The following is a 27,196-nucleotide window of genomic DNA, read 5'->3' as shown; positions in this document are numbered from 1 at the left end:
TATATAGAATACTAAAGGGAGTTTTATTAAACACTCAGAAGAGCAAAATATTTATATTGCCGAGACCACACTATTAAGGAAAGAACAAAATCTGAAGGTAGCACTTATAGTCTAACATCTATTCTAGACAATAAACTCAGTCTAACAGCATGAATACTAAACAGTAAAAAGAGCATTAAATGAGGATGATTCTTCAAAGGGAAGCCTTGAACTGCTAAAATCCTCCCAATTGCTTTTATTTTGCATTTTAGGCTCAATCATTTTGGGGACATTGTTTGACGTTAATCATGGTACTTAATCAGTTTCAAAAGTATCATTCTTGGTTTAGTGTAAAGGAAATATAATGTTGTAAAGTATCATACATGCAATAAATAAAAATTGGAAACTTGAAACATTCCTGGAGAATGTTTTTTGCTTGTTGATTTTAACTGACATCATGATAATTATTTTTTAAATCCTAAGGCTTGAACCATATGTTATTACGAGACACCTTCTTGGATATACAAGATTAATGCACCTGTAGATGTAGAAAAGACTTCATTGTTTTAGAGCATTACGGACTTCAGTAAAATTATATATGTGGGTGCATCTAATATTATTAAAATCAAAAGATTTCTGTTGCATCTCCAAAGAAGTGCACACATATGTAAACAATATGTGCTAATAACAAAGCCAGTCCTCTTTATCAGGGGCAATAACCTCAATAAGGCCAATGTAAATAATCAGCCCTGGTTTGTGTGTTTGAGCACTACTCAGGCACTAACTTAGCTAATGTCCAAAGTGGTCTAAGGAAGCACATAAGTCTCTAGGTAGATGTGATATATAAATTATCTGATATACACAGAATTCTCAAGGTGGTCAGAACTCAAACTAAGAAAAATTATAGACAATATATTCCTTCACACAAATGGGAGGTTTAAGAAAGGATTAGGCGATGATTAAACATTTTTGCATAGTTGACATAATATATAGTTCATGAGTTTGCTATCAGCAATATTTTGCCCATCAATAAGGCCATAATTATTTTTATTTGAATTTGTAAAACTTCATATATTCAAATATATTAATATATTTCAATATAGATAAGATCTTGCTATCTAGGTTGAAGTTCTGACAACTCTCAATTTCTATTACGATTTACTTAATACTCTGAAGAAAAATTTTAATAATAAATTGCCTTCTTTTTGGCATCCGGAATGCTGTCAGTTGTATAACAGAGAAAACCCACTCAAACAAGTTAATAATTAAGGAAATGAAACATTTGAACACAATTATACATAGTTACTTTAAGCAAATATAAAATTTATGGTGTTATTTATTGCTTTGGTTTAATTGTAATATAAAACATTTTTTCACTGCATTCATTCATTCAGCTTGTCGATTAAAAAGATGGGTTCTTCAAGTCTAATATGAATGATCAGCAATATTCTACCTTGTGTATACTTGCACTTGGATTTAGTGATTTTCTTATACTGTTCATTGAAGAGTTTTCTGTAAAACATTTAACTAATATTAATGATTTTAATTACATAATATGATTTTTTCTCAAATGTAATCTAAAAAACAAAACACTTTAGATGAATCTGCATTTCTATGTGTTAATTGCTAAAGTTATTTCACTAGCACTTGAACTACCTAAGACTTTTAATATACAAAAGCAGAGATCATCTTTTGCTACTTGAACCCCAGTAAATAAGCTCATTTGGCCCTTTGAAACTTTTTTTAAACCTGGAAACTAAATTCATAAATTTGGAAGCTAACAAAAATAACAAAATTAATGATTAAGAGACAATATCGAAGAAAAAAAGACTGTATTTAGTAAAATTCGGAACCTAAGATCAAGAATGGGAAAGGCAAAGAAGAAAGAACCAGAATTCATTGCTAACTTGTGAAATGGTCTATGTCAGGCATTCTGGAAGCTATGAGCGTGTGTTGCTTCACATTTCAAGAATGACACAAACACAGCCTTGTTCCATTCACTTACTTTTTCTCAGTGTCCCCAAGCCCAGGCATTATGATAGTCTTTGTATTCTTTCTTGCTCCCAATCCAATCATAACTGAAATTATGCTGTACTCCAAAATAAACTCAACTTAATTAGGAAAAAAAAGGGAAACTCACATTTCTTTATACTTGTCATATACTCCTTTATTTTTAACATTTTGGCAATAAATAAATGCCATGCTTGGCCCAGGAGTTAGTCACCTAGCAGTTAGGCACTTAAATACTACTCAGTGACCCCCAAATTGATGTTGCCTCGTCAGTATTTACTTATTTTATTTATTTTCTTAGGGGTAATTATTAATTATTGTTAACATTTTTATTGGAGTATAATTGCTTTACAATGGTGTGTTAGTTTCTGCTTTATAACAAAGTGAATCAGTTATTCATATACATATATCCCCATATGTCTTCCCTCTTGCATCTGCCTCCCTCCCACCCTCTCTATCCCACCCTTCTAGCTGGTGACAAAGCACGGAGCTGATCTCTCTGTGCTATGCGACTGCTTCCCACTAGCTATCTATTTTACATTTGGTAGTGTATATATGTCCATGTCACTCTCTCACTTTGTCCCAGCTTACCCTTCCACCTCCCCATGTCCTCAAGTCCATTCTCTAGTAGGTCTGCGTCTTTATTCCCGTCTTGCCCCTGGGTTCTTCACAACCATTTTTTTTTTTAGATTGCATATATATGTGTTAGCGTACGGTATTTGTTTTTCTCTTTCTGACTTACTTCACTCTGTAAGACAGACTCTAGGTCCATCCACCTCACTACAAATAACTCAGTTTCCTTTCTTTTTAAGGCTGAGTAATATTCCATTGTCTATATGTGTCACATCTTCTTTATCCATTCATCTGTCGATGGACACTTAGGTTGCTTCCATGTCCTGGCTATTGTAAATAGAGCTGCAATGAACATTGTGGTACATGACTCTTTTTGAATTATGGTTTTCTCAGGGTATATGCCCAGTAGTAGGATTGCTGGGTCATATGGTAGTTCTATTTGTAGTTTTTTAAGGAACCTCCACATTGTTCTCCATAGTGGCTGTATAAATTTACATTCCCACCAACAGTGTATGAGGGTTCCCTTTTCTCCACAGCCTCTCCAGAATTTTTTATTTGTAGATTTTTTGATGATGGCCATTCTGACTGGTGTGAGATGCTATCGCATCATAGTTTTTTTTGTTTGTTTGGTTTTTGTTTTTGTTTTTGTTTTGCAGTATGCAGGTCTCTCACTGTTGTGGCCTTCCCCGTTGCGGAGCACAGGCTCTGGACGTGCAGGCTCAGCGTCCCTGGCTTACAGGCCTAGCTGCTCTGTGGCATGTGGGATCTTCCTGTACCGGGGCATCCGTAGCCTCTGCATTGGCAGGTGGACTCTCAACCACTGCACCACCAGGGAAGCCCCGCATTGTAGTTTTGATTTGCATTTCTCTAATGATTAATGATGTTGAGCATGCTTGCATATGTTTGTTGGCAATCTGTATATCTTCTTTGGAGAAATGTCTATTTCGGTCTTCTGCCCATTTTTGGTTTGGGTTGTTTGTTTTTTTGATACTGAGCTGCATGTGCTGCTTGTGAGTTTTAGAAATTAATCCTTTCTCAGTTGCTTCATTTGCAAATATTTTCTCCCATTATGAGGGCTGTCTTTTCATCTTGTTTATGGTTTCCTTTGCTGTGCAAAAGCTTTTAAGTTTCATTAGGTCGCATTTGTTTATTTTTGCTTTTCTTTCCATTTCTCTAGGAGGTGAGTCAAAAAGGATCTTGCTGTGATTTATGTCATAGAATGTTCTCCCTATTGTTTCCTCTAAGAGTTTGATACTGTCTGGCCTTACATTTAGGTCTTTAATCCATTTTGAGTTTATTTTTGTGTATGGTGTTAGGTAGTGTTCTAATTTCATTCTTTTACATGTAGCTGTCCAGTTTTCCCAGCACCACTTATTGAAGAGGCTGTCTTTTCTCCATTGTATATTCTTGCCTCCTTTATCAAAAATAAGATGACCAGGCTTCCCTGGTGGTGCAGTGGTTGAGAGTCCTCCTGCCAATGGAGAGGATACGGGTTCGTGCCCTGGTCTGGGAAGATCCAACATGCCATAGAGTGGCTAGGCCTGTGAGCCATGGACACTGAGCCTGTGCATCTGGAGCCTGTGCTGCACAACGAGAGAGGCGTACCACAAAAAAAAAAATAATAATAAATAAGATGACCATATGTGTGTGGGTTTTTCTCTGGACTTTCATCCTGTTCCATTGATCTATATTTCTGTTTTTGTGCCAGTACCATACTGTCTTGATTACTTTAGCTTTGTAGTATAGTCTGAAGTCTGGGAGCTTAATTCCTCCAGCTCAGTTTTTCTTTCTTAAGATTGCCTTTGTTATTCAGGATCTTTTGTGTTTCCATACAAATTGTGAAATTTTTTGTTCTAGTTCTGTGAAAAATGCCAGTGGTAATTTTATAGGGATTGCATTGAATCTGTAGATTGCTTTTGGTAGTAAAGACTTTTCACAATGTTGATTCTTCCAATCCAAGAGCATGGTATATCTCTCCATCTGTTTGTATCATTTTTAGTTTCTTTCATCAGTGTCTTATAATTTTCTGCATACAGGTCTTTTGTCTCCTTAGGTAGGTTTACTCGTAGATATTTTATTCTTTCTGCTGCAATGATAAATGGGAGTGTTTTCTTAATTTCACTTTCAGATGTTTCATCATTAGTGTATAGGAATGCAAGAGATTTCTGTGCATTAATTTTGTATCCTGCTACTTTACCAAATTGATTGATTAGCTCTAGCAGTTTTCTGGTAGCATCTTTAGGATTCTCTATGTATAGTATCATGTCATCTGCAAAGAGTGACCGGTTTACTTCTTCTTTTCTGATTTGGATTCCTTTTATTTCTTTTTCTTCTCTGATTGCAGTGGCTAAAACTTCCAAAACTATGTTGAATAATAGTGATGAGTGTGGGCAACCTTGTTTTCAGTTTTTCACCACTGAGGACGATGTTGGCTGTGAGTTTGTCATATATGGCCTTTATTACCTTGAGAAAAGTTCCCTGTATGCCTACTTTCTGAAGGGTTTTTATCATAAATGGTGTTGAATTTTGTCGAAAGCTTTTTCTCCATCTATTGAGATGATCATATGATCTTTCTCCTTCAATTTGTTAATATGGTGTATCACATTGATTGATTTGCGTATATTGAAGAATTCTTGTATTCCTGGGATAAACCCCACTTGATCATGGTGTATGATCCTTTTAATGTGCCACTGGATTCTGTTTGCTAGTATGTTGTTGAGAATTTTTGCATCTATGTTCATCAGTGATATTGGTCTGTAATTTTCTTTTTTTGTGACATCATTGTCTGGTTTTGGTATCAGGGTGATGGTGCCCTGGTAGAATGAGTTTGGGAGTGTTCCTCCCTCTGCTATATTTTGGAAGAGTTTGAGAAGTAAAGGTGTTAGCTCTCCTCTAAATGTTTGATAGAATTCACCTGTGAAGCCATCTGGTCCTGGGCTTTTGTTTGTTGGAAGATTTTTAATCACAGTTTCAATTTCAGTGCTTATGATTGGTCTGTTCATATTTTCTATTTCTTCCTGGTTCAGTCTCAGAAGGTTGTGCTTTTCTAAGAATGTGTCCATTTCCTCCGAGTTGTCCATTTTATTGTCACAGAGTTGCTTGTAGTAATCGCTCATGGTCCTTTGTATTTCTGCAGTGTCAGTTGTTACTTTTCGTTTTTTCATTTCTAATTCTATTGATTTGAGTCTTCTCCTTTTTTTTCTTGATGAATCTAGCTAATGGTTTATCAATTTTGTTTATCTTCTCAAAGAACCAGCTTTTAGTTTTATTGATCTTTGCTATTGTTTCCTTCATTTCTTTTTCATTTATTTCTGATCTGAGCTTTATGATTCCTTTCCTTCTGCTAACTTTGTGGGTTTTTATGTTCTTCTTTCTCTAATTGCTTTAGGTGTAAGGTTAGGTTGTTTATTTGAGAAGTTTCTTGTTTTTAAGAGAGGACTGTATTGCTATAAAATTCCCTCTTAGAGCTGCATCCCATAGGTTTTGGGTCATCTTGTTTTCATTGTCATTTGTTTCTAGGTATTTTTTGATTTCCTCTTTGATTTCTTCAGTCATCCTTTGGTTATTTACTAGTGTATTGTTTAGCCTCCATGTGTTTGTATTTTTTACAGATTTTTTTCCTGTAATTGATATCTAGTCTCATAGTGTTGTGCTCAGAAAAGATACTTTATAAGATTTCAATTTTCTTAAATTTACCAAGGCTTGATTTGTGGCCCAAGATATGATCTATCCTGGAGAATATTCCATGAGCCCTAGAGAAGAATGTGTATTCTGTTGTTTTGGGATGGAATGTCCTATAAATACCATTTATGTCCATCTTGTTTAATGTATCATTTAAAGCTTGTGTTTCCTTATTTATTTTCATTTTGGATGATCTGTCCATGGGTGAAAGTGGGGTGTGAAAGTCCCTTACTATGACTGTGTTACTGTCGATTTCCCCTTTTATGGCTGTTACTATTTGCCTTATGTATTGAGGTGCTCCTATGTTGGGTGCATAAATATTTACATTGTTATATCTTCTTCTTGGATCGATCCCTTGATCATTATGTAGTGTCCTTTGTCACTTGTAATAGTCTTTGTTTTAATGTCTATTTTGTCTGATATGAGAATTGCTACTCCAGCATTCTTTTGATTTCCTTTTACATGGAATATCTTTTTCCATCCCCTCACTTTTAGTCTGTATGTGTCCCTAGGTCTGAAGTGGGTCTCTTGTAGACAGGATATATATGGGTCTTGTTTTTGTATCCATTCACCTGTTTATGTCTTTTAGTTGGAGCATTTAATCCATTTACATTTAAGGTAATTATCGATATGTATGTTCCTATTACCATTTTCTTAATTGTTTGGGGTTTGTTACTGTAGGTCTTTTCCTTCTCTTGTGTTTCCTGCCTAGAGAAGTTCCTTTAGCATTTGTTGTAAAGCTTGTTTGATGGTGCTGAATTCTCTTAGCTTTTGCTTGTCTGTAAAGTTTTTAATTTCTCTGTCAAATCTGAATGAGATCCTTGCTGGATAGAGTAATCTTGGTTGTAGTTTTTTCCCCTCATCACTTTAAATATGTCCTGCAACTCCCTTCTGGCTTGCAGAGTTTCTGTTGAAAGATCAGCTGTTAACCTTATGGGGACTCCCTTTTATGTTATTTGTTGGTTTTCCCTTCCTGCTTTTAAGATTTTTTCTTTGTATTTAATTTTGATAGTTTGGTTAATATGTGTCTTGACATGTTTCTCCTTGGATTTATCTTGTATGGGACTGTCTGTGCTCTCTGGACTTGATTATCTATTTCCTTTCCCATATTAGGGAAATTTTCAACTATAATGTATTCAAATATTTTCTCAGTCCCTTTCTTTTTCTCTTCTTCTAGGACCCCTATAATTCGAATGTTGATGCATTTAATGTTGTCCCAGGAGTCTCTGAGACTGTCCTCAGTTCTTTTCATTATTTTTCCTTATTCTGCTCTGCAGTAGTAATTGCCACTATTTTATCTTACAGGTCACTTATCCATTCTTCTACCTCAGTTATTGTGCTATTGTTCCCTTCTAGAGAATTTTAAATTTCATTTATTGTGCTGTTCATCACTGTTTGTTTGCTCTTTAGTTCTTCTAGGTCCCTGTTAAATGTTTCTTTTGTGATCTCCATTCTATTTCCAAGATTCTGGATCATATTTGCTGTCATTATTCTGAATTCTTTTCAGGTAGACTGCCTATTTCCTCTTCATTTGTTAGATCTGGTGGGTTTTTACCTTGCTCCTTCATCTCCTGTGTTTTTCTTTGTCTTCTCATTTTGCTTAATTTATTTTGTTTGGGGTCTCCTTTTTGCAGGCTTCAGGTTTGTAATTCACGTTGTTTTTGGTGTCTGCCCCAGTGGCTAAGGTTGGTTCAGTGGGTTGTGTGGGCATCCTGGTGGAGGGGACTAGTTTCTGTGTTCTGGTGGATGAGGCTGGATCTTGTCTTTCTGGTGGGCATGTCCATGTCTGGTGGTGTGTTTTGGGGTGTCTGTTACCTTATTATGATTTTAGGCAGCCTCTTGCTAATGGGTGGGGTTGTGTTCCTGTCTTGCTAGTTGTTTGGCATAGGGTGTCCAACACTGTAGCTTGCTGGTCGTTGAGTGGAGCCGGATCTTGGTGCTGAGTTGGAGATCTCTGGGAGATTTTCGCCATTTGATATTATGTGGAGCTGGGAGGTCTCTGGTGGACCAATGTCCTGAACTTGGCTCTCCCACCTCAGAGGCACAGCCCTGATGCCTGACTGGAGCACCAAGAGCCTGTCATCCACATGGCTCCAAATAAAAGGGAGAAAAAAAGAAAGAAAGAAAGGAAAAAATAAAATAAAATATAAAGTTATTAAGATAACTAGCAAAAAAGAATTATTAAAAAAGATTTTTTTAAGTAATTAAAAGAAGGAAGAGGACAACCAAACCCAAAAACAAATCCACCAATAATAACAAGCACTGATAACTATACTAAAACAAAAACAACAAAAAAAACGGACAGACAGTCCCCTAGGACAAATGTTAAAAGCAAAACTATACAGACAAAATCACACACAGAAGCATACACATATATACTCACAAAAAGAGAAAAAGGGAAAACAAAATATATATCGTTGCTCCCAAAGTCCACCTCCTCAATTTCGGAGGATTTGTTGTCTATTCAGGTATTCCACAGATGCTGGGTACATCAAGTTGATTGTGGAGATTTAGTCCACTGCTCCTGAGGCTGCTGGGAGAGATTTCCCTGTCTCTTCTTTGTTTGCACAGCTCTCGGGGTTCAGCTTTGGATTTGGCCCTGCCTCTGCCTGTAGGTTGCTTGAGGGCATCTGTTCTTCACTCAGACAGGACAGGGTTAAATGAGCCACTGATTCGGGGGCTCTGGCTCACTCAGGTGCGGGGGAGGGAGGGGTACGGATGTGGGGTGAACCTGCAGGGCAGAGGCCGGCGTGACGTTGCACCAGCCTGAGGCGTGCTGTGTGTTCTCCCTGGGAAGTTGTCCCTAGATCCCGGGACACTGGCAGTGCTGGGCTGCACAGGCTCCCAGGAGGGGAGGTGTGGATAGTGACCTGTGCTTGCACACAGGCTTCTTGGTGGCGGCAGCAGCAGTCTTAGCGTCTCATGCCCGTCTCAGGGGTCTGCGCTGATAGCAGTGGCTCGCGCCCATCTCTGGAGCTCCTTTAAGCAGCACCCTTAATCCCCCTCCTCGCGCACCAGGAAACAGAGAGGCAAGAAAAAGTCTCTCGCCTCTTCGGCAGCTCCAGACCTTTTCCTGGACTGCCTCCCGGCTAGCCGTGGTGCAGTAGCCCCCTGCAGGCTGTGTTCACGCTGCCAACCCCAGTCCTTTCTCTGGGATCCGACCAAAGCCTCAGCTCCTAGCCCCGCCCACCCCGGCGTGTGAGCAGACAAGCCTCTTGGGCTGGTGAGTGCTGGTCAGCGCTGATCCTCTGTGCTGGAATCTCTCCGTTTTGCCCTCCGCACCCCTGTTGCTGTGCTTTCCTCCATGGCTCCAAAGCTCCCCCACTCTGCCCGCTGCAGTCTCCACCCGTGAAGGGGCTTCTAGTGTGTGGAAACCTTTCCTTCTTCACAGCTCCGTCCCACCTGTGCGGGTCCCTTCCCTATTCTTTTGTCTCTGTTTTTTCTTTTTTCTTTTGCTCTACCCAGGTACGTGGGGAGTTTCTTGCCTTTTGGGAGGTCTGAGGTCTTCTGCCAGCATTCAGTAGGTGTTCTGTAGGAGTTGTTCCACATGTAGATATATTTCTGATGTATTTGTGGGGAGGAAGGTAATCTCCGTGTCTTACTCTTCCGCCGTCTTCCTCATCCGTATTTAGTAAAATCATTTCTGTAAAGCTATAGAGGTGAGGAAGAGGAAAACAGAAAGCAGTTTAGGAAATGTTTCTGAGCACAGACGCCCTACATAATTGACTTACTTATCTTGAAAAGTAAGGTAAATCAACACATACTGCACAGGAATAATGTTTTCATTGCTGATATTTCTAGTAACTAACTCAAAATTCATGAATCTGGTCATTTTATGAAATTAAAATTAAAAAAATTTAAAAACAACTTGTTTCAGGAGCTGGATTTTATGGTAATTAACTCTCTCATGCCTGAGTCTTACAGACTTATATGTCATGATTTGTTATGAAGTTTAAAAATTTATCTTACTTTAAAGCTTTTTGTAAGATATTTTGAATATATATATATACCATAGACAGAATTCATATAAATACTTATTTAACTATTTTTTGGACTAGTTAATAAATATCCTCCAAAACTTGAGCTGCTACACATATAAATGCACATCCACACAAATGTATGCAGCCAAATCTATAACATTATGCGTTTCTTCAACTAAATCCTAATCTCTTCTTGTATTATTTTTTTTCTCACTCCATAGGCAATAGCATTCACTTCAATGATTTATTTAACTTATATATTTTAACAATTTAAAAAATATCTCTCCAGCCAATACAGACATCTCTTAAGAGTTCCAAATAATATCACATTTGTATTTGGCTGTCTCACAGGGACCTCAAAGTCCAGGGCACCAAACCTAAAGGATTCTTCACTCCTCCCTTCTGCAAAGCTGTCTTCCTCTGTGTTCCTTCTCTATGGTTCCCACATCTGTCCAATCCAATATCCTCCTTAAATACAGTGAGGGAAGTAAAGCTTGACATTTCCCTCCCTTGCCTTCTACACACAATCGAAACTTTTGCCCTTCACTCTCTGTTCTTCTGTCATACTGGAATTTTTTTTCCATAAAGCCTCACATCTTTCTCCACCTACCAACTACATTTCCCCCTCTTTGCTGCCTTTACTTACCCATCCTTTAAGTCTCATCTTAGAAGTCACAACCTCCAGGAATGCTTTCCAGACTCCATACCTACCCCTGCAGCTTCTCCCTGCTCTATGGGTCTAGTTCCTCCACTTAGAGGTTCTTATCATACCTTTCTCTTCTTCACAATAATAGCTGTTCATCGGTAGTTCCTTTTTTAATGTCTTCTTCCTCCTTTCTCGGGATGGTAGCCAGGCAGGGAATGAACCAGGTCTGTTCTATTCACCACTGTGCTCCTAGTGTCTATATGCTTGACACTTACATCCTAATATGTCAAATGTTTGTGTCATATTTATGGTCCCCAAATGTTGGACACATTGTGATGCTTGCTATATATTCCCTGAAGAAATTAGGACCTTTGTTAGATCTTGTGGATAGATGTTAAGGATCCCTATTGTCCTGACATTTTTCAGACATTGGTTGGAGATACTGATGGGAGGAAACGAAGGATGATATGATTCCTCCCAGGAAAGTCAGACTGACAAATTCTGGCAGAATTTTTCTATCTAAGAGCTGAATTAACAGAATGTGTTTTTTCTTCCTGTGTGCATTTCTAATGTTACTTTTTTCTTACACATTTGACCCAAGATTTGGATTCTGTGGATATTCACTTACATCCATTTAAAATTTATATTTAACTTAATATACCATAATCACATTTCTTAAATAACACTTTCTTCTTTGGTTTAATAAACATTAACCTCATGCTTCTTTCCTGATTTGTTTCCTATAATTTCAAATGGTTTAATCTCTGTATATTGTTTAGGTGTTCAATATATAGATATGAACTATAACATGGGAGAATCATGAATTAGTACTGTTTTATCTATATCTTTTATAAATTTTCAAAAAGTCTAAAAAGTTCACTTGCAAAATAACAGCTTTCTGCTTTTTCCTTCTAAGTAAAAACCCATCCTCTTAAACCAAAAAGTAATTGTTGAAATCACTGGGAATGTGGACCACAGTTCCTCTGACATCTTAGGATATCTGCAAGTTATGCTTGCAAAATCTTGACTCCACTTGAAAGTACATCTCTTTTATTTACATCCAATGTCCATAATCAAAACTGTTTGGCTTTTTATTCTATTTTTGACTGATCTCAGATCATAGAAAACCAGATGTTCTTCCAATCAAAGGACATAAAAGACTTGCCTTCAAATTAACAATCTTTTTGTTCCAATTTAAACATATCTTCCTTCTGTTTCCTAGATATTTGAAGATACATGCAAAATTTGAAAATTATTCATTTATTCAACAAATGTTTATTGAACACTGATGAAATGCCAAGCACACTTATATGATGTTACTGCCTTAACACTGGGAAGGGGCTTTAAAGATAAATTAAATCTCTTCATTTTGCAAGAGAGAAAACCGAGGTTTAGTAAGGGTACATGACTTGATAAAGGTTACACAATGAGTTAATTGGAGATGGGAATACAACATGTCCAAATGTTTTTCACATCCCCTATTTTCTAACCGATTGTTTTTAGATTAGGATTGTTAAAATATTGTTCTTTTAAACTATGTTATTATTATTTTTTGTTTAGTAACTTATAGATCCAAAACATTATAATGCAGGTCAAATTTATGAGTGAAATTTGTATCTTTTATCAAGCTATTTCTATTGAGTCAAATGTTCCAGCACATATTGAATGTCCTAGTAATACATTTTCTTTTATTTAGACTTAGTGATATTACACAGTAAATGGAGTATTTGCTTATTAAAATAGTAAGGTGGATTAGGAGCTCATATTTATTGAGCCTTTCCTGTATATTCTAATTTAAATGTAAGATAACGAACATGCAGAATGACTAATTAACATTCTCACATTTGCACTATGAGTTAGTGGGGTTGCTGACATTTAAAGTCAGACTTATGACCCCAGAGTCTTTGTTCTTTCCTCCATGCTTTGCTGTCTGTATTTACGTGTCTCTCTTCTAGGATAGCTACTTGAAGCCCCGTCACTCATTGTGGTTAGATAGCACATTGCCTGTTAATGACTTCAAAAATTCAAACAGTCTACTGATAGCAGCTAGGGAATGATGTGTAGTTGGAAAAAAATGTTTCTTTTCCAGCTTTTTACTTTTTAATCAGTCATTTATGCCTATACCATGTTTACAGACACTTTCAGACATGCTAGGGAAAACCTCATTCTAAATGAAGAAAGTGGCAATAAGAGAAATTAAGAGATTAATCATATTTAGATAAAAGATTTATCTACACCCCTACAACTTAGCATGCAATGAACTTAGGGCAAATTTAAAATCAGACACAAATCCAATTTTGATTCAGTGTAAGACATTTGAAGAGCATTTTCATTTCTCCAACAGTATGTGGTTTAACAGAGTTGCTAAATGGTATCCCAAGACTTCTACACTATGAAGGTTCTACGCTGAACCTTACTTAAACTTACCACTTTAAAGATCTATGTGAAAGTATGGTTTAAATTTGATTTCACATAATTGTCTTATGCATATTTCTATTTCTAATCCTTAAAAAAGACCCATAAGTTTAATGTGGGCTTGGAGGTTCTCTAGACACCTCTACAGAATCTACCAGTTTAGAAATGCTAGGAGTCAGGTCTAGATTCAAATCTTTGCTCCACTATTTTTTTTTTTCCTATAGTAATTGCTTAACCTCAGAGCCTTACTGTGAGGATTAAATAAAATAACCCATGTAAAGCACTTAGCATATGCTGAGCAATATAGTAGGTACACAGTTAAGTTTTAGCTGTTAATATTAAATTTTATTATTATGAGTTAACATTTATAGTGCCTAGCAACTGGTAAACACTGAAGCTATTATTACTCTAACATATAATTTACTTTTCTATTTTTTAGAAAATTGGTCTCTATTTATAACATAATGTTGACTTAGTCTCACAGTAAAGTGTTTGCAGAAATTTACAAGAAATTTTTTGTCACCTGAACCTAATTTTCTATGTATAAAATGTCTTTATTTCGCTTAAAAGAGGGAGGCTTTCATTTAAAAAAAAGGGAAGGTTTGCTTAATACTGATTTCTGGGCTGCCTGCAGTGCATACTGACTATTGTTTATTCATTTAGAAAGTGTAATCGCCTTAGGGATTGCCTCAAACTATTTTTCTTGATCTTAAAAAATAAATACTAGAATTATATTACTATGAACAAAAAAAAACAATAATAAATTTATTTCTAGTCCCTTGGCACTGGTTTCTGTTGTTTGGCAGCATTTCAATGCAGCTAATCAATCTAAACAACATTGATTAAGTTGAACAAAAGATGATATTGATTGCAGGCAGTAACCAATAAACAGGCTAATGTTCCATAGTTATCATAGGTCATTGTTTACTCATTTAACTAGACAATAAGAGTTATTATTATTAAATAGAAAGTCTCAGTGATACTCATGAGTTGTAATATTTTGTAAAATTTTAGAATAATATTTTCTTATAATTTTAGTGTAACCATGTTTATTCTTTTAAGACATATATAAAAATGTAAATCTTGTTTTTGAATGTAGGCAGATATGCTTAAACTCCAAATGCTGAAGGTCTCTTATAGGTCTGTTGGAAATGTCTTATGTAATTTCAACTAATTATACCTGAAATCAGACGTGGTGAGAAGTATGAAGTTGCTCAAAATATTATTAAATAGTAATTCATTAGAATTATACTTACATAAAATTATTTTCAATGTATTATTTCCATAGAGCTAATTTTCTAAACTCCTGGTTCTTACAAAAAAAAAATTGTCATTTTTATATGTTTGTGTTGAGTTGTGACATAAAATGAGGTTTTGTGGTGTAATTTTAATTTTTATTCCATTGTCCAAATATTTAGGCAGAGTAAAGTAAGGCCAAATGATTGGGCATAGTTTGTAGTATAGGTGGTAGGTGCTATAAGATTTTAGGGGATATAGGGAATATCAGGAAGAATGAATTGGAATTGGAGGTTTAGAGAGGGGAAATGGACATTGTACAACTAAATTGCTTTTAAGGATTGAAATAGAGCAGTTATTAACGGAAAATCTAATAATATTTTGTTAGCATAGATAAAATTGAAAAATTGAATTAAATTGGCTTGTTCATGAACATGTGTTTGTCTTGGCTTGAATACTGTCTGAAGACCATAATCAAAGAATATTGATAAATGGAAATTGGGACAGATATTAGCAGGGGGGCCTAAAGATCAATGCTAGATCCATGTTCATTTAACATCCTAATTAGTGATATGGAAGAGTGGTTAAACAGTGTGTCAATGAAAGTCACAGATGATCTTAATTTAGAAGGTGTAACATACATCTGTGTGGGCAGTGTAAATATGCAAAAGAAATCTAGGGAATTTAGAATCTCAGGATGAATGGAATGAGATTATCCTTGTAAGAAAGAAAATTTAATTTTAAGATCTATTTTTAGAAAATGTTAAAGAGCTCAACAAATATAAATGAGAATGTATGTCCACTTGTAACTTTTCATTGGACCATACTAACAGTGACTGGCTGCAGCACTACAGAAGTGTCAGAGAATAGGTAGGAAAATAGCCTCTGTCATTTTAATTTTATATGTATATTTATCAATGATACTTTTATTATTATGAATAACTAGACAGTTCAGGACATTGTTTTTCATTATGGTCAAGAAATTAATTTATTAGTTTTTAGACAATATATTATCACCTTCAGATTTAAGGAAAATGTATTTAAGTTTTTGCTTTGAGTATTTTTCACCCTTATTATCAAGGGAAAAATTTGATGGCCTTTGTATCCAATTAACTTGCTCACTGGAGATCGTAATAGTAGAAAATGTATATAAAGTCTACCGAAGCTGAAGACAGCTACCATTTAGTAATATAGATTTGTGGTTCATATTCATAAACTCTGTTTTCTCTTTTTATATTCACCCTTAGAAAGTAAAAATACCCTGGCCATGTATACATGTTTTCTTTTATTTTCTGAGAAATGTTATTGATACTTTAAGAGTTATAAAAGTGATCTGAAAATATTTAAATTACAGAAAAAGAACTCTCATTTTAAAGTCTATTCACTAAACTACAGAATTTGTATGAACAACATTTTAAGAATTGGTACGTAAAAACATGATGATGGAAAGTATGTGATCAATTTATATCATGTATATGTCTAGACTTTTGAGATATATTATCCCCTTTGCTGTAAATTCTCCTTTAGAAAAAAAATGAAACATCATCATTTAGAATATAAATGTAAAAATGCTTATGGTGCATTATTCTACCTCCCATGGTTAGGGACAGAATGCAGACATGCCACAATAATGTTTTTTATTTCTACTGTTCGAACCATATTAATGAGAACATCATTTTGGAGAACTAATTATTTCTATTTGTCTTGTGTCACACTTTCTAATTCCCCATATTAGCACAGCCAAAGCAAATTAATTGCTTTTCCAGCAGTTGAAACTTGTCCAAGAATGAGCTCACATTCCCTTCCAGTTTCCCTGTTTCTAGGAGTGCATTGTGTCAGAAATTTCTCTTGATACTTAACATAGTCTAGAGAATATCTTTACAGATTTCTGTTCGCTCACTGGATGAAATTTATAAGTTTAAGTGACCCGCCAGGAAAGATAAAGTTCTTAGCTGCAAGATTATCCATCAAAACAGTTAAAGTGAAATTAAAATTAAATGAATGAATCTCACTGAAGCAAAAAAAGCAGTAATTAATGGTTCCCTTAATTGTCTTCATAAAATATTTGCATGGGTCTAATTTGCATAATTTGCAAGTATTAATTAATCTTTCAAAGGAATTTTGTGCTGAGAGAAGCCAAAAAATCTCTTTGTTTTATTTAACATCTAATGAAATATTTATCTTCTTTAATGAACTTCTCATCTTCATTAAAATAAAAATTGCACAAGTTTGTATGTTTTAAATGTTTTTATAATTGAAGTATTCAGAAAACCTCTTTAGACTTACAACAGCTGAAAAACAAACAAGCACATTATTTAGCATTCAGTATCATTTTACAACAGCAACACTTTAAAAAACAGTCCAATTTCACTTTCTCAAAGGTGGCAAGGCAGTCGGTAAATGAATATAACTGTTCAGTTTTAAAAGTAAGATTTACAAAGACCTGATCATTTCTTTCAATGGTAATGATATTTTTACGCTGAAATAGTGGGCAACCAGAGGATATATATATACATATATATATATATATATATATGAAAAATCAGTATGTTTAGTTGTTTGGGAAATGGTTCATTGGTTGAAAATATTTTAGCTGTTTCAAAGAAATTAGTCCATTAAAATCCACTTGCTGTTTTTAATAACTGCTGGATTGACAGTATGTTCTGGAAGAAGCATTACAGTGCTAACTTTATTCTAAATCTGCCTGCTGAAGAAAGGCAGCAGGTGTTTCTTCTCTCACAAACTAAGGGATCATAGTGAAAAGCAAGAGATGTGTCTTGGGAGAAATGAAATCCAAAATTTCATCAAGTGTCAAATAGTATATATTCAAAAGAGGTGAGGAAGAGGATGACGAAGGAGGCTGGAAGTTAAAAAGACATTAGGGAAGGGACGTTGGTGACCTGAGAATGGTACTCATCCTTTTTGATGCAGCAGTGATTCAGGATATTACAGAGAACATTGGTTAACTTTTCTAAAACAATTGCAAGTTTGCACAGCTTTTTCAAATACATTATTTGTGCTGATCTTCACAGCATGCCCATTTTATATTTGAGGAAACTGAGGAACATGGTCTTAAAGCAAATTGCTTGGAATCAGACTGTGAACTCAGGACCTTCTCGGCCCTTTGACTCCATATGCCTTGCTCTTACATGACATCCATCTTTGTATCTCATGATAATTTATGAAGTGGCTGTGACTGGCTCAATGTTCAACCAAATAATGAGGGTGGCATAAATTTTTAAGGATTAAGATTTAAAATGCAAATATATACTAGTTCTTCCCGTGTAAAGTTTAGTAATGTGATAATATCAATTAAATTGACATTGGGGGCTTCCCTGGTAGAGCAGTGGTTTAGAGTCCTCCCACCGATGCAGGGGGACACAGGTTCGTGCCCCGGTCCGGGAAGATCCCACATGCCGCGGAGCGGCTGGGCCCGTGAGCCATGGCCACTGAGCCTGCACGTCCAGAGCCTGTGCTCCGCAACGGGAGAGGCCACAACAGGGAGATGCCCTCGTACCGCAAAAAAAAAAAAAAAAAAAAAAAAAAAAAAAAAAAATTGACATTGGTTTCCTATAGGATTCATCTTCAGGGAAGTAAAATGGCATTTTCATTAGGCAATGGTTATTTTTTAGCCCTGAAACCACTCTCATAATTTGCAATTTCTCATGGAGTTTTCTCTAATATAAAAAGAAAAATAAATCCATTAGGTTATAAAGATAATTATTAATCAGTTACAAAGTAAATGCCAATACAGATTGTTTCTCTAGCATTAATATTGATGATTTATTTAAATAACTGATTTCTAAATTATTAGAATTAACACTAAGACGATTTAGTCTTAGGAGAACAGTGTGAGACTGGAAGCCATAGTCTAGTATCGATACCACAATTCATTAATGTTGTGATTTTAACTGCTAAGACCTGCTCTATTGCTGATATTTTTATCCTTTCAAAATGGCAGAGACATGTGATTTTTTTATGAGTATAAACACACACACTCACACCCAAACAGTGTGTTCATGGTCCATTATGGGTACGTAGATTCTGGATACAGACTGCTTGGGTTCGAATCTCCACACTGCTATTTATTATCTGTATAACATTGAGTGTGTAAATTAAACTATTTGATTATGAGAGTTCCTTATCCATAAAACATAGAAAATGATCATGATATTCACCTCACAGAGTTGTTACAGGGATCAAATGAATTAATATATGAACTTACAATTAATATAAGAACTTACAAGTAAGTAAAAGCTATGCTATAAAGAATTTGCTGTTTCTACAATTATGCACAAATTTAATGTAATAGTACTTGCAATATTATTCATTTTTGGTGAACATTAAACATTATTTGGATTTTTAAAAATTATCTTAAGCCAATGATTTTTTTTCAATATGTGGCACATACTTTTTCTTTTAGCATATTTTAAGCTGGAAAATGAAAATAATATTCACCAGCTTTTTCAAGGCATTTAAAAAATTCATGACAAATTGTAGGTTTCAATATTTATGTCAATGTAAACAATATGGCTTAAGGAGATTTATTTTCAGCTCTGTATTATTACTTATCTCTTTTCAAATTAAAGATAAACCAGTTGTTTTTGACTCATTTAAGATAAAAGTGTTAGAACTTCTTAATTTTTGTATTATATTTTGGCAAATTTCTTTTAATATGGTTTGTATTTTCATATAGTGTAGAGTAACTGCAGACTTTTTAAATTCATAGATAATCATACTCCAGAGATAGTAAATCTCCAAACATAGTTTCACCTAAGCTTACTAATTACACCTATAAAATGATGAATAATGGCTACAAATTATTGGATCTGACTCTCATTCTTTATTTATTTCTCCCTGGCAGAAAGAGCATTGGATGGGGAGATTTTAGACCATAAATTGTTCCCATACATAATCAAGTGTGCTGTGTTTAACTTTGATTCTATACTATAGTTTTACATTTACTTATGAAATTTCCATTTTCACAGATTAAGATTAATTATTTGATTTCCATGATGAACTGGTATTTACTTGTATTAATAATTTCAATGTGTTTATTTTTTCTTCATGGCTCATGCTGGCTAATATAGTTTTAGGTCTACCTTGTTCCAAGTTATCATAGTCTTTGGACTGATTTTTATGTTTCTCCAGCAATGTTATATGAAATCTCAGAATCTAGACTTTATCTCTAGTTTAAATGTTGGGAATAAAGAGAAATTTCACAAATGAGAAAAGATTAAATATAAGACAATAAGGATAGAAAGTACATTCCTTTTCTAAACCCACATATGGTTCTGGGTTCAAGCCAACTATTGCCCAAGTAGGACCATAAGCTTGGTATGACCATATACGTTTTCTGAGGTAACTCAAAGATACACATTTTTATATAAAATGACAGATTTTAAAAAAAATGTGGAGGCCTTAACACAATAAATGTTCATTTATGTTCTCTGATAATAGTAAGACAGAAAAAATTCTCTCAATAAAAAAACTCATAGTATATCAGATTGTCAATATGTAAACCAAATTGAAAATAACAATAAATCACAAGTAAAGAGAACAGCTCTCCAAGCTTTTTAGAGTGAATGCAGTGACTTCCCATAACTGCTTTGAATTCAGACATAATTTTGAGATAGAATTTTGAGGCCCACCTGCCCATATCTTTTTTTCAAATGTGTACAATTCAGATTTATTCCATTTTATCAGGCACTTTAGTGATTTGATTATTGCAAAGGATTAAAAATGTGAATTTTTTTGTTTTATAGATTCTAATTTTACTTCTTAATTTATTAGAATGAGGGCTTCCCTGGTGGCGCAGTGGTTGAGAGTCCGCCTGCCAATGCAGGGGACACGGGTTCGTGCCCCGGTCCGGGAAGATCCCACATGCCACGGAGCGGCTGGGCCCGTGAGCCATAGCCGCTGAGCCTGCCCGTCCGGAACCTGTGCTCCGCAACGGGAGAGACCACAACAGTGAGAGGCCCGCGTACCACAAAAAAAAAAGAAAAAAAAGTTATTAGAATGAGATGCATTTAAATAAATGCAAAAGGTCATTTAATTTAAAGGTTTGGTTAATTATATAATGTAGCTCCTTGGCTTATATTTCCCTAAGAATTCAGAACCAGTCTTGGTTAACATATCCAAGTTTCAGTAAATGAAATGAGTAAAGTAAATGTGGTAGATAAAAAGAAAAATGTTAATGGCATAGAACTCATATGCTTATGGTCTTTTAGAATAGTAAATTTCTTATAATTCTTCATAGCTTTCCCGGGTGGAACCTTATTGAGATGTGTGATATATTTACACTAATTTTCCAAGGTTTATCAGCAGCAGAATCAAAATGTGACTGTAAGAAACTGCTTTTCCAAATCATATTATCCCACTATCTGTAGATAGTTTATTGTAGCCTTACAATGAGTTAAAATGCAGGCAAACTTCAATTAGTGGCTTACAGCTCCTTGTTACACCTATTAATATAGCAAAGTAGGGCAAGGTGGCCCCATTGCATTGAACTGATTTTAGTGCAGGCTAGACAGAAACCTCCTTACTGGCTCTCACAAAGTTACCCATGTTAAGTCCAAATCTATGGTCATCAATAAACCTTGGCTCCCACCGCAACAGACGATCCATTTGAAAGAAGTAAAAGCACTAAAGAATATAAGCTATCTTGTTAACAACAGAGCAAACTTCATTTTGGTCCAAAGATGGGAATAATATTTAACTTAGTTTCCACATTCTCTCATCTCATAATTTCACATCCACAACAAAAATATTGACTGACTAATCCCAAAAGTTCTGATAGCATTGGTCTATACAGTGAAAATGTTATGAAATTAAAATGTTATGAAAATCAATGCTTGAGTGATTGTAAATAAACATACAAAAATTAGGTGAATATTTTTAGGAAATTTATATACTTACATTTCAGTATAGCTAGATTTTGGGGGAGTTGTTTTGTTTTAGTGAAGTCAAATAAAAATTGTGGACTAACTGCCCACTTTGATCTCAAAAGCAGTACTTGGGTGCCTTGTTTTCAATAGCATTTCAAAATGCAATTCTATTCCTTTATGAGAAAATTAGAACACAAGCATTTATTTAAATGTAACAATTCACATAGAAAAGCTGTGAATTATCACAACTCAGTTGGCTCCTTTGCATGTTATTTTTACAAAACAAAGGTAATGCAAAAAACCTTTCCAAATATTTTCTTAATGTTAAAAATTTATAGTCAACAAAGGAGTAATTTTTAATCTCATCATTCCAAATCTATGGGCTTTATATATTTTAACACTTGAAGTGGTGCTTTTACATGAAGTATTAGGGAACAAGTATGCATGCAATTTTAGCAATGTTTAATGGATAAGTGACTGTTTAGAAACTTGAAAATAATGACTTTTATTGCTTTTTACTATTGACAGCATTTATGATTTCTCAATAAAACAAGTTAGCAGTGTGACAAACATAATAAAATATTGTTTTTCACATTTTTTCTGCTTACTTTTAATTTTAGCTTCTTCTTTACTGTAGTTTTTGTCTTCTCCCTCTCTAAACACTAACTGAAGGTCTACATTTTCATATGGTTAGGCTAATAAATACAGAATATAAAGATATCTCATGAAGGAAAATTCTAGAAGTGCCAAAACCATGAATTTAAGTTGTAATGAAACCTTAAAATTTCTGTTTTCATTACTTTCAATTAAGTATTTTTCATCTGCTCTCTCTTTGAAACTCCTCTAACTTTAACAACTCATTTCAATTACTGTAAAATCTTCACTACAGTGTGGAATGGAAAAGCATAGATAAACATGCTTTTCCAACATACCTTCCAGACTGCTATCAGTGTTCTCGTCTGAGAATCATCTCATGAACATTTGGCAAGAACAAAATTTTTAAATGGTTTCCTGTGAAAAATGAGTGTCATTTTAAAAAATTTATATATCTTCTTGGATTTTCAAAGTCCATGTTTTAGTATTTTGCAGACTCCAAAAGCCCTGCATTAAAGTTAAACAATGTCTTGCTTTAAAACTGATATCTTTCACTAAAAAGTTAAACTAGCACTTAACTTTAATACTAGTGTAGTTTTTGAGTTTTTTTAACATATAATCTGCTGTAACTAATTCATCTTAACAAATGGTTAATACTTAACTGCTGAGGCCAGAAAAAATGCAAAAGACATGGTATCTTTTCTAAATAATTCATACTCTCACGAGATACAGAGAAACATAAATAATTCTAATAAAATACATATTGAGTTAATTCCTATTGATAAAGCTGTGGGTGTCAAGGTGTTGTTCAGGGATGGTAAGAACTATAAGTCAAATTTTACTTATATAAAAATATGAAGTATTTATACATTTAAATTTTTATATGAAACAGGAATAATTTTAACGTTAAAATATGGCTATATCATGTGTCTACATTCCCTTTATTTAAAAAATAACATGCTCTATAAACCTTTTAGGTAGCCAAACTTTGAAGTTTTTCCAGTGTAATTCATTTTTATATTTGTTGTTTATAAGAACTCACTAGTATACTATTGGGAACATACATGTTCCAAGGCATAAAATTAATTTAATAGATTAAATCTGAAATTTAGAAAACTTGATTTTTTTCTTGAAAGCTATAAAAGATCTATTTTTCTCTTTTAATGAATAACACTTTGATCTACTGCTTCTGAAATGTAAACAAAGTACTTTCAGAACACAAACAAAGCAATTAATTCCAATTACATGATTGGTGAAGATTCATTTAAGTCTACATATGTAAGTCTAAATCTCTGAGAAGCCATATTATTGATATATTTTATATAATTTTTGCAAACAAGAGAGATAAATATTATGGCTGCTTCTGAGTATGGCTTTAAACAGATTCCTAAATAATATTTATTAAAATGGAAAGCTGGTTCCCCTTGTTTTACATCTGAAATAAATATACTAAATCCTAAATACAATATAAACATTGTATAGGAGGAGTTGATAAAGAGTAAGAAGTGAAGAATGTAATGTATTCACAAATGAAGTAATGAAGATCCAAATTATGGTGGTGGGCAAAAAATAAATAGGAAGGTGCATTTGAAATGCAAGGGGAATCAAACTGCAGGGATTAGAAAATAGTGGTTGGTAATTTGAAATAGATAATCTGGGAAAGAGATCCAGGCTAGAGTACAGGATGATGAGTTTGCCTTCCTGCTACTGGTTTTGATATGACAACTGGGCTTTTAGATAAAAGTTGAAGAGTATCCATCTAGGTAGACATAGAGCTGGCACTTGAATGTGAGGCGATTTCAATGTAAAGTCTAGACAAGAGACACATCTTTGGGCACCATTAAAGTCTTATGGAGAAAATATAGAATCTTTTTGCGTAATGTTGATATTGTCATTCTTCTGAAAAGGCCAGAGTATCAAGCCACCCTCCCTCCACCCCAAGAAAAGATTATGATAAGTAACAAATGCAACATTGGGAAGCAAATTATGTTCAAATGGTTATGAGTTAACAGATTTCTCTCACTTTGCACCATCCTTATTTGTAATGAATAACCTAATACATATTTTTTTTAAATAGAGAAAAGATAATGTAGCTTTTTTTATGGCAGTTAGAAAGGATGGATTACTCAGCATTGAATTTTGTCCATTAAAGTAAGTGTAATAAAACTGGAACCAAAAAATTTACAGTGCTATATTATATACATAAAATTAGAGTAAAGAATGCTAAAAATACATAGTGGTATATTAGATAATTCATATTTTGACTTAGTTATTTTCCATCTTTGTTGATTCTGCAGATTTTACCTATGACAAACTGTCAGTTCAACGTTGCATTAAGAGACATGTATTTTTCATGATATTGTTTCGTATGGCAGTATGTTGGATACCAGTCCTTTCAAGTAATCAAACTGCATTGAATAGAGTCATAAAAAAATGCAGCAATCATTTACTCTCATTGTTAGCTTTTCCCTCTAATGCACTGATATTCTTTGCAATCATTTGAACAGTATAATGCACTCTTATTTTGATGAAGGGAAAGTAAAAATTACACTTATTTTTTTAGACTTGGTAAGTAAAGAAAAAGTGCCCATATAATAGTGTTCTGAATTATCACAACAAGTTTGTGATCTGCCAAAATAGTACTAGTCTTATTTTAAGCTTTAGGAGCACCATGATTTTTCAATACATAAGGCATTTGGTAATAGAGTCATCAAGAGTCTGGTTAGAGTTACAGCATTTAGAGAATCCTCATCTGAGTACTGAACTCCTAAACAGGACCTGTTAAAGAAGCCTGATAAAGTAGTGAACTCCTCATTCAGACACCATGATGCTATCTATCAAAGACTGGATGAGAAAAGGCAAGGTTTATTATCCAAGACTTACAACTTAATATTTTTATGCTGTACAAGTAAGTTACCTTAAAAAGAGGTGGAACTGAAGTCCAACTGAAATGAATCAGGGTTATTAAGATAAAATAAGCATTCCTGGTTGAACAATTTGGTATTGTCCAAGTGCAGCTGAGAAATAGCCCTAAATTAAGAGTAGTGTATAGTCCCTATGGTAGGAAAATAAAGATTTTATTATAAAGTAGTTCTGACATAATCCTAGATGAGTTCCTTAAATTCATAATGTTTCTTGAAATCTAACCTTAATTCAGGATATAATGATCTACATGGTGATATAACTTAATTTATTCATGTCACAATTGCTAGCGATGGGAGAATAAGGCAATACTGACAGTAACCACAGCCACAAGCTACTTATTTTAATGGAAGTAGTGGCCTATATTACAATGACCCAGGGAAGAATTTCAAAGTGGGCATGAAACATACATATATCAGCATTTATCTTCCTTCTAAATATATGCACATTTATTATACTTAAGATGTTTATTTGTATAATTTTTGTGTTTATTTTTTGAAATTGTATTAAAGAAATTTGGCAATCTCATGGGATTTAATATATGCTGAAAACTAATGGAACTTAAACATAAATTGTAAGTAAGTCTAGAGTGTTCAGATGTTTCCTGAAATTCTTTTTGTATACAGAGACAGAAAATTTATAAAATGCCAAATTGTCTATTAGCATTGCATATTTTTGTGATAGCACATTTTGTCTTTTTTTTTCATTACTTTCCATTTTAGAAAGCATTTAGTGTCTTACATTTATTATTGTTTGCGGCTGTTTTGTTGATATTTTCCTGATCGATTTGCAAAGAATTATGTTTGTTTCCTTGGAAAACATGCAGTATAATAATATTGCTTCAAATATTGCAAGATACCAGATTTAACCAAAACTGAACTTAGCCAGCCACCACTACTGAACCAAAGATTCTGAAAAAAATTACAAAGATTGTCTGATCTCTAGGTGGCTTTAATAGAGAGGTCTAGAATGTTTCTTCCCTTCTCTTTCTTTGCTTTTTTGATAGCTCATTAAATGGTAACAATTCCAGCAGTATGGAGCTATAATATTTCCTAGGATGGTTACTTCTGTCACATTGGATCAAGTGATTTGATGATACAGTCATTATTCTGAAACAAGTTTAATATAAGGATTAGACTACTGAAAGTTACTGTCTTTAATTCTGAGAAGGTCACCATATATCATGAAATAAGATCATCAATCTGTAAGGAATATCTATGTTTTATTCCCGATAGAATCAAAGTACCCTAAGGTAATACAAATAATTTCCACTTCCACAAAAATATATATATTTTTAAAAGAGCAAAACAAATCCTTTACAATTGTGAAAATAAATATTCTGTGATTTAAAATAACTTATTCCATTAGTAGCAAACCAGAGAGGTTTTTAAAATTTATTTTGATATAGTAAGACAAGAAATATTGTACTGGGAATTATGCAACTTGGTTTTGCTGTTTCTGTGAAATGCAGGCAGACTTCCAGGAGCACTCACAGGTAGCATTTGGCTTGGTGAGTTCCACAAGACGCAGAGTTGGGTTATCAATCTTTTCTGTGTTCTAAAAGAAAGCAAACTAAGATATACTAAAACACTGTAAGTCACAAGAACTGAAATATTTACCTGTGACATTGACCAGCACATCTTTCTTATAAAAGAAGGAGTATTTATTATATATTGTGGCACAACAAACTACTTTGAAACTTCATGGTTTACATCATTTATTATCTCACAACTTCTGTATGTGAGGAATCTCGGAGTAGCCTAGCTGGGTCATATGCTTCGGGTCTCTCTCAAGCTGCAAAAAAGTTTTGGCTGGGACTGCAGTCATCTCTAGACTCAACTGAGTCAGGCTGTACTTCCAAGCTCAGTCATATGGCTGTTGGCATGCCTCACGTCCTCAAGGGTTTTGTACTGAGGGTCCCAGGTCCTTTCTGGCTATTAGCCAGAAGCCATCATCAGTTCCTTGTCACCTGGACCCTTCCTAGGGCAACTCAGTACATGGTAACCTACTTCATCTGATCAAGCAAGTGAAAAGATCCAGAGAAAGAGTGTCTGCCAGCAGAAAGTCACAGTTTTTTATAGTCTCATCTTGGAAGTGACTTTTCATCACTTTTGCCATATTCTATTCATTAGAAGCAAGTCACTAGATAAAGCCCACACTTAAAGGGGAGAGGTATATCACAAGGATGTGACTGCCAGGTAGCAGGGGGCATTGCTAGCCATCTTAGAGGATTCTTACCATAGAGAGCTATGCAAAAAATAAAATTGTTAAGT

General features: G+C 34.4%; 1 protein-coding gene across 1 annotated transcript in view; it reads left to right on the top strand.

The window, feature by feature from the left end:
• Positions 1-27,196, top strand: part of DACH1 (dachshund family transcription factor 1) — a 414,817-nt gene that overhangs the window by 374,034 nt on the left and 13,587 nt on the right. The gene's annotated exons all lie outside the window — the stretch shown is intronic.

Source organism: Phocoena sinus, chromosome 18 (genome assembly GCF_008692025.1).
Source record: "Phocoena sinus isolate mPhoSin1 chromosome 18, mPhoSin1.pri, whole genome shotgun sequence".
Classification (NCBI taxonomy): domain Eukaryota; kingdom Metazoa; phylum Chordata; class Mammalia; order Artiodactyla; family Phocoenidae; genus Phocoena; species Phocoena sinus.
This window is presented reverse-complemented; position numbering and strand designations above follow the sequence as displayed.